General features: G+C 42.2%; 1 long non-coding RNA gene across 2 annotated transcripts in view; it reads right to left on the minus strand.

Moving 5' to 3' along the window:
- Positions 1–3,725: 3,725 nt before the first annotated feature.
- Positions 3,726–22,394, minus strand: part of LOC121828559 (uncharacterized) — a 53,631-nt gene continuing 34,962 nt past the window's right edge. Inside the window, exons 1-3 of one of the 2 annotated variants that reach the window (XR_006070956.2) lie at positions 21,487–21,823; positions 14,808–16,433; positions 3,726–4,671 (exon numbers count right to left, since the gene is read on the minus strand). This is a non-coding gene — a long non-coding RNA (uncharacterized LOC121828559). Of the gene's footprint in view, positions 4,672–14,807; positions 16,434–21,486; positions 21,824–22,394 lie in introns of those variants that run through there. The other variant, XR_013050278.1, reaches the window with a different exon arrangement.

Below are 22,394 nucleotides of genomic sequence, written 5' to 3' on the forward strand. Positions count from 1 at the left end.
GGCAGAAAGTGAAAGCTGGAGAAGGTCCTGCTCTTAAGGTGCAGAGCATTAAGAGGGCACAACTGGCCTTGACCCTCAGAATCTTTCCAAGACATACTGAATCTTGACTCAAGGCATGCTGGATCCTCAGAACAAGGGTAGTGGAAAAGTCAGAGGCTGGGACATCCAAGGGAGGGAGCTGAGGCCCAAACAGTGTGATACTCTTAGCCTGAGTCCAGCATGGATGGGGAGGTGGGGAGTGGTGGTTGGTGTTGGGGTGGAGTGAGTAGGACTGTGGCATGAACTGGTCTGGCCAACGAAGGCAGGAAGTAAAGTAGTCAGTTTATCCATGGCAGGAGTCTAGCCAGCCTCTACAGCTCAAGATCTGGGCTATCACAGATGGGCTAACAACAGTTGGTAGTAGTATAATTTAAATTGTGCTCTGTCAAGGCTGGGGGCAGCTCTGTCAAGGCTGGGGGCAGCTAGCTCTCAGGCTTCAGTGGTGAGCTCCAAAACTGAAGTTCTTGTGAGAAACTCAAATAACAAGGTGCTCTAGCAGGCTTGCTATATACCTACAAACTGCTCCTGTGACCTTGTGCCTACAAGACACTGTGGGAAGTCCTTTACTTGTGGTGGCTTTCCACAGCACAGTGGGGAGACTCAGTCCACTATGGGTAATTTGCCACTATCATAAGGAGGGAGAATGCCTACCCAGGGCCACTGGAGAATACATTATGGGTGATGGTGCCCATAAATGTCTGACTTTAAGCCAAACCCTTACATTATCTTTGGGGAAACATCCCAGGTCCCCAGGGTGAATAGCAGAACTTTGTGTTACATGTGAGGAAAGCAACCAAGAGGTGTAGTGACATGCCACACTTACACAGCCAGAAGGCAATGGTGCAGGACAGGAGCCTGGAACCTGCTGTGAGTCGGAAGCAGATGTGGAGGCCTTCCCAACAGGACAACACTCAGGCAGCATCCCAAAAACTGAGTAGAAGGGCCACTGGGGGGTTGCTACACTCCTCTAGACACATGGTTACCAGATGGGTGATAGGGCTCTACTTCTGGACCTTCCTGCCAGAGGGGTGGCTTATGTCCCTTCTTCACACCCTCACTATGATTAAGTCAGATACCTGGAAGGTAAGACTATATTCAGGGGCCAGAACGGCCAGCTTGGGGGCTGCCTCTCCTCCAGCTCTGAAGGTCTACATGGAGAAAGGATTGTATGTCTCAGGTGATTGGCTGGCTCTTGTGGTCCTCAGAGAGAAGCAGGTACCCCTATTGCCTTCTGCTACCCCTCCTGCTCCTATTTTTGCTTAAAGCTGTAGGGGTCATTTGAGAACACAACTAAACACTCAAGCATTGTGGTGAGTGTCCTTAGTAACCCCTCATCCCTGTAGACCAAGGCCTTGGTGTTTAGCTTCATTTTGACTTTCTGATGTGACCTGGCTCTTGCCTTTCTCTCTAGCCTAACTTCGTATTCCTACTCCAAACACACACACACACACACACACACACACACGCACGCACGCACGCACGCACGCACGCACGCACGCACGCACGCACGCATGCGCTGCCATAGCCGTATTGAACACAGCTTTCTGGATCTGATAGGCTCTTGTAAGCTTCTAGGTCTTTCCACCTGTTGTATCTTTTTGTATATAGTGTCTTCTCTTCATTCTTGCTTAGCTAGACTCTATTGACCTTCATGCTGACCCTCACAACTCAGTTCTGGAAATACCTCCTGGTCCAGGCTTTCCTGAGCCAAACAGGAATTACATGCCCACACGGTGCCGTACCACACTCCCATCACTGCTCGTGTGAGACTGGACTGGAGGTGCCTTGTTGTGTGTCTCCCTTAGTAGACTAGGAGCCTCCTGTCTCAGACTGGACCTTGCCTGCCTCAACTCTGCCTCTCTGAACATAGGCAGGTCTTACACAGGGCAAGTCAGGGCTGGCCAGTGATGGCTGAGTGACTGGGCAAAAGATTAGAGGGAATCGGCCGGGCGGTGGTAGCGCACGCCTTTAATTCCAGCACTCGGGAAGCAGAGCCAGGTGGATCTCTGTGAGTTCGAGTCCCAGCCTGGGCTACCAAGTGAGTCCCAGGAAAGGCGCAAAGCTACACAGAGAAACCCTGTCTCGAAAAAGCAAAAAAAAAAAAAAAAAAGATTAGAGGGAATCACAAATGTTCTTCACAATCTCCCCTGCCTCTCTTTTCCAGACTGCACAGCTGGCAGCAGGGGGCTAAGCATGGAGATGCTCTAATGTCTCAGCGGCATGAGGACCAGGTGAAAACAAACGGTTACCAGCCTGCCTCACCATATCTGCCAGGTTCCATGCCTGTTTTTGGCACCACAGACCGTCTCTATACCCATCTAGAAGAAAGGCTCAACTGAGGAGGACTCTTAGGGCTGAGGGCTCAGAGGGTGTACATGATTGAGCTCTCTCTCTTTGTGTGTGTGTGTGTGTGTGTGTGTGTGTGTGTGAGAGAGAGAGAGAGAGAGAGAGAGAGAGAGAGAGAGAGAGAGAGAGAATTACATGCCCACACTGTGCTCTTCCCCACATCCATCACTGCACATGTTAGGTCAGATTGGATGTGCTTTGCTCTGTGTCTCTGTTATTAGACTAAGGGCCTTCTGTCTCAGGCTGGACATTTTCTGTCTCACCTCTACTTCCCTAAGCTCAGCCTGTGCATGAGAAAAAGGGAAGCAAGGCAAGAAAGGGAATGTGTTCACTATAGACTCATTGGTCTTACTCTCCATGATCTGTCATTTTGCTGTCTGCATGTTAAACTGCAATGAAAACTTTAAGTCAGACTTTGTGGTACAAGCCTCACTGAGAAGCAAAGGCAGGAGAATGGAAAGGTCCAAGCCTGCCTCGAGCAGTAGAGTGAGTTCGAGGCTAACCTGGTCAACTTAGGAGCACACTATATCAAAGTAAGGGCTGGGGAGTGAAGTGTTTGATCTGCTAGCATGAGGGTCTGAATTTGAATACCCGGCACCCATGTAATGTTGGGCCTCATGGTATGTGCTTGTAACCCCAGTGCTAGGGAACTCATTTTGATAGCCAGCCAGTTCAGCTGCTTTTCAAGCTTTGGTTCAATGAGGGACCTTGTCTCAAAAAGCAAGGTGGGGAGCAAAAGAGAAAGACACTGACACTGATGCTCTGGATTCTGCACATGCACAGACAAGGGTGTGCCCCGCCACATTCACACACGTGTGCACATAAAATAGTAGTAGTAATAATTAATAATAATAATAATAGACTAGAAAATGTAGCTCAGCAATAGAACAATTGCCTGGTGTGCGTGAGGCCCCAGGCTCAACCTCCAGTACTTGCAACCAGAAGTTTAGTTAAAAATGAGTCAGGCGGCGGCGGCGGCGGCGGCGGTGGTGCACGCCTTTAATCCCAGCACTTGGGAGGCAGAGCCAGGCGGATCTCTGTGAGTTCGAGGCCAGCCTGGTCTACAGAGCGAGATCCAGGAAAGGCGCAAAGCTACACAGAGAAACCCTGTCTTGAAAAACAAAAAGAAAAAAAGTTTAGTTAAAAATGAAAGAAAAGACTAATTAAAAAGTGAGGATTTGAATAAACGTTTCTCCCCAAAAGATACACAAAACACAGAAAATAACATTTTTCTGGTAAGACTGTGGAGAAATTAGTGGGGTGGTGGTATATTTTCAGTTAGGTGCCCACCTGGGCTACATAGTGAGACCTTATCTCAAAAAATAAACTAAAATATGGCATTTGGTCTTTTCTATCTTTTATAAACTGAACATTTTGAATTTTAAGAAACATCCTGTCCCAAGTTCCTGTCATAAGCACAGTGCACATAAGAACTCATGGGGGTTGGGGTTGGGGTGTTGATTCTTTCCAGTTGGGTGGACCAGAGAAAGGGAAGGTGGGGATGTTCGGTTCAGCTGGACTCTCCAGCTGAGTATGGATTAACTGTGGGGACAAGGCAGGGCAGAGCATTCCGGTTGGCTCAAGCAGTACTGAAAGGAGAGTTGCATTATGGAGATGCAAGTGCTCAGGAGAGCAGCGGGAAGGGACCATAGCACCCAAGACAGAGATTCCTGGTGGCCCTGCACATGGCTGAGTTCCCAGTCTGTCTTGCAGGTAATGTGGTGCCCTGGGTTCCAGCAGGGGAAGGACTAGGTCAGATGACCACTCTAGGGAGGCTCAGGTGGATGAGACACTCTTCCAAGCATGCTGCTGAAATCGGAGCGGTTCTGCCTGTAGCCTCTCCCAATCCACCCAGACCACACATGGAAATGAGACTGCTTTGGCACGGGTTGCCTGGCACCACTCGACTTCTAGCGAAATGTATCTGTAAGAATCGATCATGCCGTGGCAGGAAACCAACGAGGAAGCAGGCAAGCGTGGCTCTGAGGAGTCGGTAAACAAGCTTCTGTGGGGAACCTCCAAACACGACTTCCGTTGCTGCCCCACGGCTTCTGGGACATGGTGGCAGAGCTGGCCCAGCAGCTAGGCCTGGCCGAGGAAGGGCCTGCTCCATGAAGGCTGTCACACGCTCTCCGCGCCCATGTGCGGCCCAAGTACACTGTTCACTTCTCAAGTTGGTTTCAGACTTTGCTCTTTTTATTCTTGGTTTTCATTTAGAATTTTTTTTTGGCTGGTTCAAGTTCGAAAGGCAATTTCAACACTGAGATTGAAGGCAGAAACCATAGCCTGCAAAAGAGCAGAGAGCGTGTGCTTTACTGGCATTGATTTTGGGAAGGCGAATCCATGCATGGAGTCTATCAGCCAAGCCCTTGGTTTATGGCACCTGGTGTCCCCACCTAGCCCCCCAAGGTTTTGGTCTGGCTTTAATTCATAACCCTGACCTTACTTCCAAAGCATCGGTTCTGTATACCCAATGTGTGGACTTTCAAACATTCTTCTGTGCCTTTATTCACATATATGTAAATACAGCACGTAGCATTGCTTTCAATAATTTGCAAAATTTGTGGACACAATCTCATGTTCTTATTTTTTTCTTATATAGGTAGAAACAAGCCAGTCTATTTGACTGGTGTGATATTTTTCCTGTATTTTCCATATTGTCTGTCGCTTTCCCTGTTGGGACCCTGGTTTTCTCCCAGGTCTTTGTTATTGTAACAGGGATGCAATGAGCATCTTAGTACTTGGCTGAACACAAGCTGCACAATCAAATGAATCTGGGATGGAAATTCCTCTATGAGCTCACTGTATGGCCTTAAGCCTCTGAACCAATATCCATTAGAAGGGGGGAAGGAGAAGGAGGAGGAGGAGGAGGGAAGGAGGAGGAGGACAGGAAGAAGTGGTGCTGGTGGCATTGGCTCATAATGTCAGCTCTCAGGAGGGGGCAGCAGGAAGATGAAGTTGAGGTCATTTCTGGCTACATGGTAAGTTTGAGGCTAGACCAGGCTTCATGAGACCCTGTCTCAAAAAAGGGGTATGCCAGAGAAAATGGCATTTCTCTCACCACTACTAAGCACCATGCCTTGAAAGCAGGCTCTCATCTGCCTTCATCTCTGCTATATCTTCAACCTGGTACAGAATAGGTATCCAGTCAGTACACCTGGACCAAAATGACTGTCATAAAGATCACCTGAGATATTGTGTGGGAAAGAGCCTTGGAAATGCTCAGTGTGCATATAGAAATATGAGTGTTCTTATTTATTGTTATTTAAATCAGGCTAACAATGTATAATAGCAATAAAGTCGACCATATGTAAATGGTGATAACACCGGGGCTTACATTTTTGTCTGTACCTGTCTCTAGGTCTTTTCCTCCATCCAGGGCCTGCTTTGGCATCAGGAAACACTTTTCAAAGATTAATAGAGAAGGTCTGGTTTGGGGTTGGGAAATACAGGATCTGCCTGCCAGGCTGAGGTGGGGCAGCTTAATCGCTCCTTCTGAGTCAGGTGTCCAGGGGTCACTCACCATCCCAAAACCTCCTCTGGGCTACGCTGGTCTATAAAACCTAGGTAATGCTGTGCACCCAGCTCACCTAGGTGTTGTGAAGATTAATTATGGCTTGTAAAGGGCTTTGAAGATGAAAAGTCCTTGTTATGAAAATAAATGGCTTCAGACACAAGCTTTCTTCAAGCCTTCAGTGCCTTGGTGTCTTCTATCTGCTGTTCTGGACTTCCAAGGACCCTAGGTGAGTTCAGAGGTAAGGGTGGCTTCACTCCCACCCTCATGAGAAGCGTGACGCAGGCCCCTGTGACCCTTTGCTGCCAATTTTAAGTTTTAAACTCCTGATGGATTGCCTAACGAGATGAGCTAAGTTGGTTCAAAATACAGTAAACAGATTCAGCAATGGCATGGTGAGATGTATTTCCAGTACTGAGCTTTTTGCTGTCAAATTTAATTATTCAAATTTGTTTTTAAAATTAGGCTAGTCCCTTCCCTGTGTCTTCCCAACTATAGAGACATTTAAAGTGGAGGGCTGTGAACCAAATGGGCATTGGTGGAGACTGTGCTAGCTCAGCCCTTCACCAGCTTCGGGCCTCAATCTCCCAATCTGTCAACTGAGGATAATAACTCACCAGGGTATCATCTCTGCTTGGTAGCTAAGGAATCTAAGCTGAGAGGGTTGACATGGTCATACTTAACCAGAGAGAAGGTGATGTGCCAGGATACAAGCCTGGGTCTGGGGCTGGTGAGATGGTGATGTGCCAGGATGTAAGCCTGGGTCTGGGGCTGGTGAGATGGTGATGTGCCAGGATGTAAGCCTGGGTTTGGGGCTGGTATGATGGTGATGTGCCTGGAGGTAAGCCTGGGTCTGGGGCTGGTGAGATGGTGATGTGCTGGGAGGTAAGCCTGGGTCTGGGGCTGGTGAGATGGTGATGTGCCTGGAGGTAAGCCTGGGTCTGGGGCTGGTGAGATGGTGATGTGCTGGGAGGTAAGCCTGGGTCTGGGGCTGGTGAGATGGTGATGTGCTGGGAGGTAAGCCTGGGTCTGGGGCTGGTGAGATGGATCACTATATAAATTCACTTGTAGAACAAATCTGATGACTTGAGTTCAATCTCCAGACCCATGTAAGGATGGAGGAGAGAATCAACACTACAAAATTGTCCTCTGACCTCTACATGCATGCTGTGGCAAGAGTGCTTCCTTCCAATAAAACAAAATAAAACACAAAAATCTTAAAACCTGGATCTGCCTGACTCTATCACAGTTACCCACATATGGCCTCACCGCTGAATAGAAGCTAGATTTTGAGCATTTTATTTATTTATTTATTTATTTATTTATTTATTTAGTTAGTTAGTTAGTTAGTTAGTTAGTTGCTGTTTTCTTCTTTTTAAACATGTGCAATGTGTATGAGCACATATGTGTGAGCAAGCACATGGAGGCCTGAAATTGACATTTGGTTGTCTTCCTTAATCACTCTCCACTGTATGTACTGAGGCAGTCTCTCAATTGAACCCAGAGTTTACCAATTCTGCTAGGTTAAGCTAGCCACCTTGTCCCAAGGGACCCCCTATCTCTTCCAAGTGTTGAGATCACAGGCAGCTACTACAACCGCTTGGCTTTTACATTGATGATAGACCTCATGCTTGTGTGACAAGTACTTTACCCACTGAGCCATCCCCAGACAGAAGATTATTTTAGGTGTTTTTTTTTTTTTTTTAACACAGGATCTGCTTTCACTTAGACATGGCCTTACACTTGTTGTCGAGCCAAAGATGACCATGGACTCTCATTTCCACATCATAGTGCTGGGATTACAGGTGAGTGCTGCTGCACCGTCTATGGATTACTAGGATAGAGCCCTGTATGTGTGAGACAGGTACTTTACCAACTGAGCTACAGCTCCAACCCCTGTTTTTATTTTATTTTATTTTATTTTATTTTGAGATATGGTCTGTCTGTGTAGCCCTGGCAGTCCTAGAACTCACTATGTGGATAAGACTGGCCTTGAATTTACAGAGATCTGCCTGCCTCTGCCTCCCAAGTACTGGGATTAAAGGCTATCGAATCTGGCCCCCATTTTAATTTTTATATTTTGGTGCTGGGACTCAAGGACTTTCACATAATAGTCACATGGTGTAACACTGAGCTATCACCCCAGTCTGGGAACTTGTTTTCTAGAATTAGAGCCTAGAGAAAATTCCAACTTGAGCATACAGAGGAAGTCAGTGCCCTGCAGGGTTGCCTGTCCCTATGTTCTGCATTAGCCATTGCACATGCTGGCTTCTCACTATTGTGCTGATGTTAATGCTTGCTTGTACATGTGAGGACTGCTAGCTAGAAGCATGCCTCCTAATACTACACGATGGGACCAAAACACCTTGGTGGCTTCAAGATCTCCAGACCCTTGGGGACTTTCTACAGTTGAAGGAGATTGGGGCTAAGCTCAGCAGCCTCACCTTCACTCTTATCAAAGTCAGTCTGGCTAGATCCTTCCTTTTTCCATACATCTTTCTATCCTTTCAGCAAAGCATTTCTTGAGCTCCTACTATGCTTGGAATTCACGTTAATCACAATGGCCCTGTTCGACATCTACCATCCACCAGCAGCTGCACTTTCCAGGCATCACCTCATTTAAACCTCACAGTGGTACTTTGAGGCAAACATTGATACCATCACCATGGATCTTCAGAGTGAAAACAAGTGCCAAAACACAGAGTGGAACCCAGGTTCTTCAAATGTTATCACATGTTCTTCCATATGATAGCATACTACTTTCTTGACAGCATATACAACAGTATATTCACTCCTATTATTTCCAGCCCCCAACCCAGTATACAGCACATGCTCAATAAATGTCTACTGTTGAATACATAATCAAAATACTAGAAACTTGATAATCTGGGTCCACACTACAGTGTTGGCAAAAGGCTTTTACCCTATTTCTGTCTTTTGGGTTAGACAGAGGAGGCTGGTTTTACTATCCCACTTCAAATAAAATTTGTAACAATAAATAGCATTATTTAGGGCTACAGAAAGAATAAGATGTAGAAATCAGATAAGACTCTAAAGTAAACTCACAGAGAAGACACAACACTCAACAGAGCTGCAGGGCAGAAAAGTCTGTCTGGTTGGAAAAAAAAAATCAGATCTTACACAGCGCTAGAGCTTAAGCCAAGATCATATGCCCAGCACATGTTTCCTGAAAACATCCACATCACTTACACGGTTGGTGTGAGGTTTCAGATATTAAGATTATGAAAAAGCAAAGCAAGATGTGAGAAGCAGAGGTGGAAAGAGAACAAAGAAAGCCGGCCTTGTCACCACTTCCCTTGAGCACAGCTCCCTTCCCAGAAATTTCTCAAAGGTCCAACTTGCCAACCTGACTCCATCTCAAATGGTGCAGCTTGTGGCTGGGAGCCATGCTGTAAATAAGCAGGCTGGGCTCAAGTTTGGACTCAGTTGCTTCCAGTGTGTGACTTTAGGTAAATGTACTTGATCTCATGAAATGGATATAAGCCACAGTCTTGTTAGGATGACAGATCTATTACTTTTTAAGCTTCCTTTTGGAATTATAGGAGGTAAAAAATTTTTAATTGTTATTAAGTTCAACTACTGTACAGATCAGAGCAAGCAAGGTTTTGCTACAATACAAGCAACCTCTAACTTCAGCTGTTAACACAAGAGTTTACTTCACTCCTATGTTGTGCTCATATGGTCACAAAGGGATTCTGACTGAGGGAACAGAGCCAACTTGTTTGTGGTCATTGTGTCCAATGGGCAAAAGGAGTCAGCATGTCCTCCAGTGACAGCAAGGACTGTTGCCTGGACATGACCCATGCCCCTTTAACATTTTTATTTATCTATTCTTTGATAATTTCATAAGCATATACAGTGTACTTTGATCATACCCACCCACACTCCCATCCTCCGCCAATTTCTTCCAGAACTGCCCCCCCAACCCCCTTACAACCTCATATCCTTCTTTCTCTTTATAACCCACTGAGACTAGCTACTGGTGTTCTTATCTGTTGTATATCTATAACAAAGACATGACACACACCTCTAAGAGGCCAAGAGGTGCAGCCTGACTATGTTCCTAGAAAAATATTCTGAAATATTTGTTAAATGGTATCTGTCATTCATTGAGAACTTAGCACATGCCAGGCATTGAGGGCTCTTCTCAGATATATCCCTTAGTGCCCTCAGAAATACCCTAAAGCAAAGATTGTATGTGTGTGTGTGTGTGTGTGTGTGTGTGTGTGTGTGTGTGTGTGTGCATGTTCATGTATAGACAGGTTAGCATACTGTGTATGTACATGTGTTTGGCTAGATGTTAACCTCAGATGTCCTTCTTCAGGTACTAAACATCTTGTTTTTGAGACAGGCTTCTTACCTGGCCATCAGACTGAGCTGGCCTCCCCAGCACTGAGATTACAAATGTACACTGCCTAGATCAGCTTTTTTAACGTGGGTTCTGAAGATCAAACATCGCTCTTCATGTTTGCATAGCAAGAACTTCCCCCACCCAGCCCATGAAGCAGGGACTTGCTTACACTCAAACAACTGATACTGAGAGATGTGATGAGACTTGTCTGGGGGATGAGAAGATAAATGGTGGGGTCAGAGTTAGCTCTGAGCTGTGTTCCTGCAGCTCGGCAGTTGCTGAATGCAGTGACGATGTTGCTGGAAGGACGAGCAACGACTGAGGCTCTCTTATGTGTTATCCCCTTTCCAGCTCAGTTATACATGAGCATTCCCTTCCAAATAAGTAATTAAATACAGAGTTGCTTCCCGGGGTCTGCAGCAGCAGTAGCACTCGAGCTCAAGAATTCCCGGGTCTAAATTCTCCGTGTAGTGCCCTTTTTTCCCTTCTTCCTTATTATTTAGCATCCCTCATTACAGGCCTAGTGGACGGCCCTGAGTGGTGGGAAGCAGAGAGTGTGTGAGTGTAGGTGTCAGAGTTAAATTGCAGCGGGGTTTGAACTTGGACCCTTCTAAGCTTGCCACCTGAGGCTGACAACTGAGCTGTCTCTCAGGGGTTGTTGTATGGAATAAATAAGGTCATCGTTGTGACAAAAGTAATCACTTACATTGAAAAGAAATTAACTAGGTCTGGATACTGAGTTCAGAGCTTTATATGCATAATTGCCCCTGCCCATTTACTTTGGATATTTATGTTGCAGGTAACACAAAGAGAACCCATCTAGACTCCACCCAGCTTCCCCTAAGATTAGCACCTGACATCGTAACCAAATAATTTACCAAAAGAAATTAATATTGATATTATACTATATCTAAATTATACTTTTTTTGTATTTCATCTGTTTTCCAATTAACATCCTCTTGTTTTGTCCCATGGCTCAATCTGGGTTGCAGCACTACATCTGGTTATCACACCTCCCTGGTTTCTTCTCATTTTCTCATTTTGTAGTGGTAATATACCCAGGGCCATCTCCCCCCTGAGCATGCCAGGCAAACCCTGAGCCACACACACCCACCCCTGCTGATCTTCATATGCATTCTTTTATTTCCATTTACTGTTGAGGAAACTGAGACTCAAGTGATTAAGTCACACAGAGTTAGAATTCAGCCCCAGATCTGTTGGGCTCAAAGCTCAAGACTTTATCATTTATAAGGAAATGATCAGTGAGAAATCCAATGTTCGAAGAAAAAGCCGCACACAGAGAGTAAGAGGCTCATGGGGGAGACACTGACATACAGAGAACTGGCTTTGCTGCTTTAGAATACTAACTCAGCATGATCTGCTCCCTCCTCAGCCAAGCCCAGGTAATCTGTTCTGACAGGAGAGCGCACCTGGGGAAGCAAGCTAAGCTTGGGCTTAGACATTGGCAGAAAGGCTTCTCAGAGAGTTAGGCCATAGCAGCTCTCCTTGGTAGCAAAGCCAGATACAGCATCCTGAGCCAGGTTGGGGGTCAGCTGCACTGGGCATCAAGACAGGACCAGAATACACTTAACAGGGGCTTCTGGCAGCTCCCTCTGCCCTGAGCACACAGCAGAGCCATTGCAACCAGAAGAGCCATTGAAGTGTTGACCCTATTAATACTCAGCATGCCTTATTCAGTGTGCCTGTCATGTTACTGACCAAGCTTCAGAGAGAGAGAGAGAAACAAGAACCATAAGGGATCAGGCAGGGTGGTACACTTTCTGTAATCATAGTACTTGAGAGGCTGAGGCTGGAGGATTGTCTCAAATCAAGGCCAGCTGGGGCTACATAGCAAGACCTCAACAACAAAAACAAACAGGTTCTTTAGCCACCTTTCCTGGAGAGTGTAGCTATCACTCCTTATCAAAGAAACCTCTCTTTACAGCAATGGAGACGATCACAGAAAACCACAACTGGACACAATGGACCGGGGGAGCCCAGCTGCAATGGACATACCTACATCACAGCTTCTGCATCTATGGCTCAGGAAATGTTGAGGAAGAGCGGGGCAGAAAGATTGTATGAGCCAGAACACTAGGAAGTCAGGTGTGGAGCAGTGTCTACTAGGGATGGCTTCACAAAGAAGACTGAACAGTGGCAGCATCAATGGACATGCTAATGTAGAAGGGGGAAATTTGTGGAGTCCACCCCAAAGAACTGCATGCAACTAATGACTGCTGGGAAAGGGAGAAGTAGGCTCTTCCAGGGATGAGCCAGCTTGTTGTTTGTCTAATGAAGAGTGGCTAGCCCCAAAACCATATACATACAATTGATAAAAGTGGATTCAGTAGGTTGTATTTATATATTTGTGCACACATACACATGTGTGTGCATGCAACAATAATAATCAAGGAAAAAGAGGCTATCAACTTGAGAGTGGAGGAAGGAAACATGGAAAAATGTATGTGGGAGGGCTAGAGGGAGGAAAAGGAGGGGGAAGTGATGCAATTTTATTTCAATTAAAATACAATTAAATGTTAAATTAATTAAAAGCAAAACAAAACAAAAACAACAAGCAGGACTAGAAGAATAGTCCCACTGGCAAAACACTTGCCTTGCAAGCCTAAAGGTCTGAGTTGCATGCCCAGAACCCATGCTTTAAGAAACAAAACAACCGGGGGCTGGAGAGATGGCTCAGAGGTTAAGAGCACTGACTGCTCTTCCAGAGGTCCTGAGTTCAATTCCCAGCAACCACATGGTGGCTCACAACCATCTGTAATGAGATCTGGTGCCCTCTTCTGGCCTGCAGTCATATATGCTGTATACATAATAAATAAATAAATCTTAAAAAAAAAAAGAAAGAAAGAAAGAAACAAAACAACAAAACAAAAGCAATGGTTATGGAGCCCAGTGAGATGGTTTTGTGGATAGGGCACTAGCTACCAAACCTGATGACCTGGGAATTTATCCCAGGGACTATGTAGAGTAGAACAAGAGAACTGTCTCCCACAGTTGTCCTCTGTCATTGCCTGAATGTACTCCATCCCTAGTAAATAAAATTAAAAACATAAACAAATTGTGAGTATGGTGGCATGTGTTGGTAATCCCAGCACTAGGGAGGCAGAGACAGATGGATCCCAGGGTTAACTGGCCAGCCAGCCTAGCCTGCTTGACAAAGTCTAGCCTGAGAAACAAGGTGGGGCCAGTGAGAAGGCTCACAGGTTAAAAAAACAAAAGGAAAAAAGCACCTGCTTCAAAGCCCAATGAACTAAGTTCAATGCCCAGTCAAAAAGGAAAGAATGAATTCCACAAGTTGTCCTCTGACCTTAACACACACACATACACGCACACGTTGGCATATGTGTGTATGACACACATGCATGAACACAAACTAAGTAAAAATGTAAAATAAACAAAGTGGATGGTTTCTGAGGAATGACATTGGAGATTTTCAGTCATACCCCCAAAGTGCACCCCCTGACACCACACCCAAAGAAAAACTAGAGGTGGTTGGAACAAGAATTACTAAATGGTCTTATTAATTAAAAAAACAAAAACAAAAACCCAAAGCCAGATATTGGGTTAAAAACCTGAGAGATCAGAGGAATAGGAAAAGCCACAGCCAACCTCACCTTACAGACACTTCAGTCTCCAAAGATAACTACTTCCTGTATACCCACATCTATATGCCTTTCTGTTCTGCAATCTCACTTCTTCTCTCTGTCCAGCTATATCACTTTCTGCTTTTCTGTACAGACCTCCAATCCTTTATGGTTAGTGCTGAGATTAAAGGTGTGTGTCACCATGCCTGTCTCTGTTCCCCAGTGTGGCCTTGAAGTCACAGAGATCCAAATGGATCTCTGCCTCCCGAATGCTAGGATTCAAGCTGTATGCTACCATTGCCTGACTTCTATATTTAATATTGTGGCTGGCTTTTTCATCTGATACTCAGATAAGCTTTATTGGAGTGCACAGAGAAAATATCACCACATTTCCCCCTTTTTTAAAATCTAAAATAAAAAAATTATAACTAATATAAGAAAAACTATATATATAAATACAACTATATACAATATATACAAGCAATAAATAAATCAACAATGTCTAGTCCATTTGCATTTGACAAATTCAGAGAAAATACTCCATTATCTATCCTATTTTTGTGAATCCAAAGGATTGAATCTAATTTACCTTCTATCCTAATTTGCATAACCCAAACTATCTTTTGATGTCTTTCAAACTTATCTACTTTACACCTCTTTAGTGAGTTTCTTTTCTGAATTTCTTAACAAGGAAAACTATAACTATCTAATCTTCAATTCCCTCAAAGACCCAAGAAGGAAATAATATTACCTAGTAAGACAGGAAGTGCAAACAAGTGACTTCCAAAAAATGTGAGTTATGACAGAAACAGCCAGCTGCCTGGACAGTCACCCGAGGTGTCTCTGCAACATTGGGGCATCATCTTTGGCCTACAGGCTTGTCATATCTGATAGACTCTTTTGTGAAGCAGGATTTTTTAAAGAGCCTTCCTACCTTGTCTTGGCAAGGATCAGCAGTCCTTTGTTTTGTGTCCTGTTTGTCCATTTTGGACAGCATACTGTCAGCAGTCAAGGCAAGGGCACTTTCTTGCCCAGTGGCTAACTTTTGTCATAATGAAAGTAAACTCCATGTGGAGTTTCTTCAATGCCCATCATCTTCTCTGAAGTAGATTGGTGCTGCCAGGAGCAGAAATGTCTCATTGTCATAATAAAAAAAGAAAGAAAGAAAATCTATGTTATTAAGACATCTTAAATGCCATATTCTGTAAATCTCTGAAGTGTTTGAAGATGACCTGTCTATCTAAAATATATCTCTGTTTGACCTTGAAAACATACCTAATCTGACTACAAGTTTAATTGTAATGACTAACTACTAACTTTAATTTCTTTATATACTAAATAGTTGGCAATAATAACTTTCAAGGATTAGCAAATTGTATTACATTGTTAAATGAATTGTATAGGTACAATACTTGAATGTCATTAGAAATATATGTACAATATATTCTAACAAAATTAATCTCAAATTTATATCAATATACATAATTTGTATACAATATATAAAAATCAAATCCAGTGTGTAATATTTAAAACTAGCAGTTGCCTTTTAAAAGTAGATTTGATAATTTACCGTTTTATCTTATCATATCTATATAAATCAATCTCAAATTTGTAGCAATATGCAAATTTGTATACAATATATAAAAATCCAATCCAATGTAAAATATTTAAAAGTAGATTCAATAATCTACCTTTTTATCTTATTATATCTATATTCTCTCTTTTTTTTTATTTTCAGAGTAGATTCAATAATCTACGTCTTATCTATATTCTCTCTTTTTTCCAAACAAGAATCCTGAATTTAATTTCTTTGGTTTAGCCTTTTTCCTGACCATTAACAATAACAACTTGTTAGCCCGGACACACACACACACACACACACGCACGCACGCACGCACGCACGCACGCACGCACGCACGCACACACGCACGCACGCGCGAGAGCCTTTAATCCCAGCACTCGGGAGGCAGAGGCAGGTGGATCTCTGTGAGTTCGAGGCCAGCCTGGTCTACAAAGTGAGTTCCAGGAAAGGCGCAAAGCTACACAGAGAAACCCTGTCTCGAAAAAACAAACAAACAAACGAACAAAAAAACACAACAACAAAACAACTTGTAACCAACCATCCTAAACAATGACAATTATACAAAACCCTTAGAATGACCAAAAACCATCCACCCCACCTCTTGGGAATATCTGTTTCATGGTCTTAAAATTACTTCCTGCTGTCTGGGGGCAAAGGCATCTTTAAGGGATCCTGAAAAGAAAAATTATAGGTTAATTGTCAAGTTCTGGGAGAGATAGCTGTGTCATTTGTTGTCCAGTCTCTGCATAATGCAAAAGTTCAGGGCTTATCTCAAGCCCTTGCTCTAGTAGATTGTGAGGCTGGATCATCTCATCTAGTGATCTTGAAATTGTCCTGAGCAGTGTGTAGTCCAAAGTCGATCTTTGGGTGGTGTTTGTCAGCTTAGTGGTATTATTATTGCCCATGTGGAATCATTATTGTGGGTCCCATCATCTTTTTGGAAACTTCAAAGTCGCTGTTAGACTTGGTCATGATTCCCTGCAGAAAATTGACAAAGACTCAAACATGAAAACAGGTACAGGCAGCTAGATGAAGCCTTTTTTTCTAGAATTAGTTAGTACCCTATATGACCATTAATATCATGACAAAAATTTAAATATATATATTAACCTTATAAATTTTGATATAAAATTTATACCTTAAGAAAAGTTTTAAAGAATCAAAAGAGAACTAAAGAATTATGAGATTAGTGGCAATAGAATAGTCTCTTAATTTTGGTTTTCATCTGTCCCATATCAGATGGCTCTTCTGACATGATATAGAGATTTTTACATTTTCTTTTTTTTTTTTATTTCAGTTTTTCAAGACAGGGTTTCTCTGTGTAGTTTGGTGCCTGTCCTGTATTGCACTCTGTAGACCAGGCTGGCTTCAAACTCACAGAGATTCACCTGGCTCTGCCTCCTGAGTGCTGGGATTAAAGGCATGTGCCACCACTGCCTGGCTGCATTTTGTTTTAACAAGCATGCTTGGGTTTAGAGAAGGAGAGAGCCATTCTCCAATTCCAAAGCCAGCTTTAATTTTTAATTGAACTGGGATTATATAAAGACCATTTGTGTTAAGTGTCTGTAGAGAAGAGCAGAAACAAATATTTAGGAAGACTTATGAAATTTTATATGTGATATACCAATAGGCCAATTTATTCATTTTCTTGGGACATTTTTTTTTCTGGATGATTTGTCCTTTTTCTTCAGATGTATCATTTCTCCAGTATTCTTCATATTCCTTAGCCTTCATTCTCCCGAAAAACAAAAACAAAAACCCTCCCCCAAGCCTAACTTTGGTGAGGCTCCCTTTTTGCAAGTTATATCTGACCAAGTGAAAAGAATTTGTGAGTGGTATGAGTTAATTTAAATTGGGTGGTCATGTTGGTTGATGAATGATCACTTCATCTAATCAAGAGGTCTCTGTTGTTCATATTGAACATTTATCAATTTTGATGGTATCCACAGCTTTTCTTCTCCTGTAGAAACAAATGCAAAACCTCGTCACCAACGTAACACATATCTTGGTTTCCATTCTAAGGTCAGCGCACCTTTAAAGTATATAGGCTGATTTAATCCTGTCGTTTTTTTCTATTATCCAATGTCTCTCCACAGTTGTTGTTCCTTTCTCATTAGTATTGAGAAAATTCAAAGTTAATAGAGCATTATGTAATCTATTTCTGAGGGGTTTTGTTACCCTTTACTGTGTATTTAGCATATCCTAAACACACAGTATTTGATCTTTCTGTGACTGCTTGGCCTGAAGGATTGTGTGGTACACCTGTAATATGCTTTATATTGTAATAAGCAAAAAACTGTTTCATTTTACCAGAGACATATGCTGGAGCACTGTTAGTCTAAATTTTGACAGGTATACCCATGATGGCCATAAGTTCTAGCAAATGTGATTATAGAATCAACCTTTTCAAAACTCCGAGTAGTTGCCCACTGAAATCCTGAGAAGGTATCAATGGTGTGGTTTACGTATTTCAGTTTTCCAAATTCTGCAAAATAAGACATATCCATCTGTCAGATGTCATTCCTCTGAGTACTCTTTGGGTTACATCCTGCTGGTAGTGGAGTCTGATTGTAAAAAGAACAAGTAGGACATTTGCTTGGCTTGTTGCCAGGTTATGGAAACATCTTTTGTTGTTGTTTTGTTTTGTTTTGTTTTGTTTTGTTTTTTGAGACAGGGTTTCTCTGTGTAGCTTTGTGCCTTTCCTGGATCTCACTCTGTAGACCAGGCTGGCCTCGAATTCACAAAGATCCGCCTGCCTCTGCCTCCCTATTGCTGGGATTAAAGGTGTGTTCTACCACCGCCCGGCACGAAAAAATCTTTTTTTAAACCTTACTATTGACATGATGTTTTTATGAAATTCTGAGACCTCCAGCACATTTCCTATCAATAGTTTATTGGTCTCAACATTACCTTGTGCTAGAGGTCCTGGCATACTCGTATAGGATCAGATGGGAGTTATATATAAGGGATGATTCCTATTCCTGGTTATTTCTTGTAACTGAATAAATAACAAAGTTAATTCTGACTCATCAGGGATAAATTCTGCAGTCTTAATATGTAAGACCATTCACCCTTTCAGCATACTCAGAGTCAGTAACTATGTTGAGAGGTTCTGAAAAATCCATTACTATCAAAATAGCATACAATTCCAATTTTTGAACCAAATTATAAGGACTTTGAACCACTTTACTTAAATTTTCTGATTTGTAACATGCCTTTCCTTGTTTGTTTGCATCTGTATAAAATGTAGGGGCTCCAGATATGGGTGATTCCCATATAATGTGAGGCAGGATCCAATCAGTTATCTTTATAAGTTGAATTCTATCGCTTTTGGGATATTTGCTGTTAATCTCTCCCCCAAAATTACTGCAAGCTCTTTGCCAAGGTTCACTTTCTGCCCACAATTTGTTAATATCATCCTTAGTTAAAGGTACTACAATTTCTGCTAGGTCTATTTCTAGCAATTGACAAAGTCTCAATTTTCCTTTTAAAATCAACCTAGAGATCTTCTCTATGTTAGTTTTTAATTGTTTACTCTGTTTATTTGGTAGAAATATCCATTCCAATATGATATCTTTCCTCTGCATTAAAATTCCTGTAGGAGAATGCTTAAAGGGTAAAATAATCAAAATGCAATCAAGCTATGGATCAAAATGATCCACATGTGCATTCTGTATTTTCTTTTCCACCAAGGTCAATTCTCTCTCAACTTCAGTTGATAATTCTCTTGAAACTATTTAAGTCCATGTCACCCTCTAAGGTTTTGAACAAATTACTCAGTTCATCATTTTTTACTCCATTTTTTTCCAGAGATGGGAAATGTCTCAAAAAATCTTTGAAAGTCATTAAGAGTCCATAATTGATCTCTCCTAACTTGCACCTTTTGGGATCTAATTTTTTGTAGACCTATTTTATATCCTAAATAATTAATAGAATCTCCTCTTTGTATCTTTTCAGGAGCAATTTGAAATCCCCAACAAAGCAAAGTTTTCTTTACTTCTTCAATCATTCTTTCTAAGGTATCTGCATTTCAATCAGTTAGTAAAATATTGTCTATGTAATGATAAATGATAAATTTAGGAATTGTTTATGCACAACAGCTGTTGTACAAAATATTGGCACAAGGTTGGGCTATTTAACATTTCCTGTGGGAGAACCCTCTATTAATATCTCTTAACTGGCTGAGAATTATTATAAGTAGGAAATGTGAAGGCAAATCTTTGTCTTTTTCTTGTAAGGGTATTGAGAAGAAACAGTGTTTTAAATTGATAAGTGTAAGAGGCCATCCTTTAGGTAATAGAGTTGGCAAAGAAATTCCAGATTGTAGAGAGCCCATTGGCTGAATTACCTTATTAATTTCTCTTGGGTCAGTTACTATTCTCCACTTACCAGATTTCTTTTTAATAACAAACACAGGAGAATTCCAAGGGCTGGTTGAATCTTCAATATACTGAGCATTTAACTGCTCTCGTACCAGCTCTTACAAGGCCTGCAGTTTCTCTGTTGTTAAGGCCATTGCTGAACCCATACAGGCTTGTCTGTTAATCATTTTAAAGATAGAGCTGTTGGTGTCTTTGAAAGATTAGCAGCTGTTGTGCCCTGTTCATGTACAATCTGGATGGTGGTGACTGTTCTTTATAATATCTTGTAATATTTCTCTCAGAAACATGTGTTAGTTTATGGTTTGTTTCTGAGGTTGGAGAAATGTTAATATGGGTATTTCATTGTAATAGATTATGGTCCCATAAATTCATAGCTATATTAGCCACATATGGCTTTTAATTTTCCTCTCTGTCCTTATGGCTCTATACATTCGACCCATCTTGAGCTCTGTTTCACTTGAGATAATGTTCCAATCCCTAACAGCTGAACATTTACCTCCTGAAGGGGCCAATTTGGATGCCAAGATTCTGGTGCAATTATTGTTACATCTGCACCTGTATCTACAAGACCCTCCATGAGAATGTCATTTATTTGTATTTTTAATTTTGGTCTTTGTTCATTTATAGAAGTTTGCCAAAAATTTGCTTTATGGTTTCTCCTGAATTTTCTGTTCTCTCTGTTATAGCTTTTCTATCACCCCCAGCAGTATGGTTTTTTACAATAGGCATTTGGTTATTTAATTGCTCTGGGAAGGGGTTTCTTCTATGATGACAGAAAAGGACTGACCTGAATTTGCCATGGGGGCTTGCAAGAGGCTCCTCGAGGAGTTTCCTGATGGCAGAGGCAAAGGTTTACCTTGTCTGTCCCTTGTTGATCTACATTCATTAGTCAAAGGTTTACCTTTACAACACCTTCTACATAATCCAGAAGGGAGGGGAGTTCTGTTGCCATTGTTCCTTGAATAAACATTGTTTCTAGGAACACCCTGTTTACACTCCCTTTTGAAATGACCTTGTTTACCGAAATTAAAAAATCTAACATTATTATTTTTCCTCAGAACTCTTGAAATCACCTCTCCTATCCATGTATCATCATGGTCATGAGATTCAATATTAATTGTATCCTGGATCTATTCCTCCAAGGGTGCTGATTGTACCTTTAACAGCCTAATTACCCTTTTGCATGCTGCATTAGCATTGCTCAAAAGCCAGGTATTCAATTATTATCTGTCTAGCTTTTGAATTTGGTATCATTCTATTTACTGCTGAAGACAACCTTTGTAAGAAATCCATGAAGGTTTCTTTTGGACCCGGTATAACTTTTGTAAATGACTCAGTTTTCTTCCTTGCTTTTTCAATTCTGTCCCATACATTCATGGCTGCCATGTGGCATAGAATTTGGGTGTGGTCATCATATAAAGATTGTCTTTGTATATCAGTGTAATAACCTTCGCCAAGAAGTTGATCCTGGGAAATTTCCACACCTCTAGCCCTACATCGTTGTTCTATAGTTTTAGACTCCTTTTCCATGAAGTTCTCCACTGTAACTGTGGTTCAGCCTCTGGGACTGCTGTAACCAAATCTTTCCAGTCATGAGGGATAATTCTATTACAAGTTTAACATCTGCTTTACAAATGGAGAATACATACCATATGATACTATAGCTTCTTGAAAGCTCCTCAAATCTAACATTTCCACTGGAGTCCAGTTAGCTTGTATATAGCCTTGAGCATTTTTGGCTGTTCCTATAAGGTTACCAGGTAGATTAATGTTTGCTGTCCAGAAGCTTTAGGCTGTTTCTCTGAAATTGTATAATTCAATGCTGAGATAAGTTTACATTTAAATTCTTCTGTCTGGATCTGAATTTCTCTATAAATCATTTTAACGGGTTTTTCTAAAACTTTTATCTTGGCCCTCAATTTTTTTTTTAATTTTTTAAATTAATTAATTTTATTTTACAATACCATTCAGTTCTACATCAGCCATAGGTTCCCCCAATTCTCTCCCTCCCAACCCCTCCCCTTACCCCCAGCCCACCCCCATTCCCACCTCCTCCAGGGCAAATCCTCCCCCAGGACTGTGATCAACCTGGTAGACTCAGTCCAGGCAGGTCCAGTCCCTTCCTCCCAGACTGAGCCAAGTGTCCCTGCATAAGCTCCAGGTTTCAAACAGCCAACTCATGCAATGAGCACAGGACTTGGTCCCACTGCCTAGTTGCCTCCCAAACTGATCAAGCCAATCAACTGTCTCACCTATTCAGAGGGCCTGATCCAGCTGGGGGCCCCTTAGCCTTTGGTTCATAGTTCATGTGTTTCCATTCATTTGGCTATTTTTTTCAATAATTGAGTAAAACCAAAATTTATTATAAGCCACAGTCGTCCTAGGGACCTCCATGCTATATATATAGCCTCCATGGTTCTATGGGTTGTGGTCTGATTGTTCTTTATTTTATATCTAGAATCCACTTATGAGTGAGTACATACCAAGACTGTCTTTCTGGGTTTGGGTTACCTCACTCAGGATGATTTTTTCTAGTTCCATCCATTTGCCTGCAAAT

Source organism: Peromyscus maniculatus, chromosome 4 (genome assembly GCF_049852395.1).
Source record: "Peromyscus maniculatus bairdii isolate BWxNUB_F1_BW_parent chromosome 4, HU_Pman_BW_mat_3.1, whole genome shotgun sequence".
NCBI classification, from domain to species: Eukaryota; Metazoa; Chordata; class Mammalia; order Rodentia; family Cricetidae; genus Peromyscus; species Peromyscus maniculatus.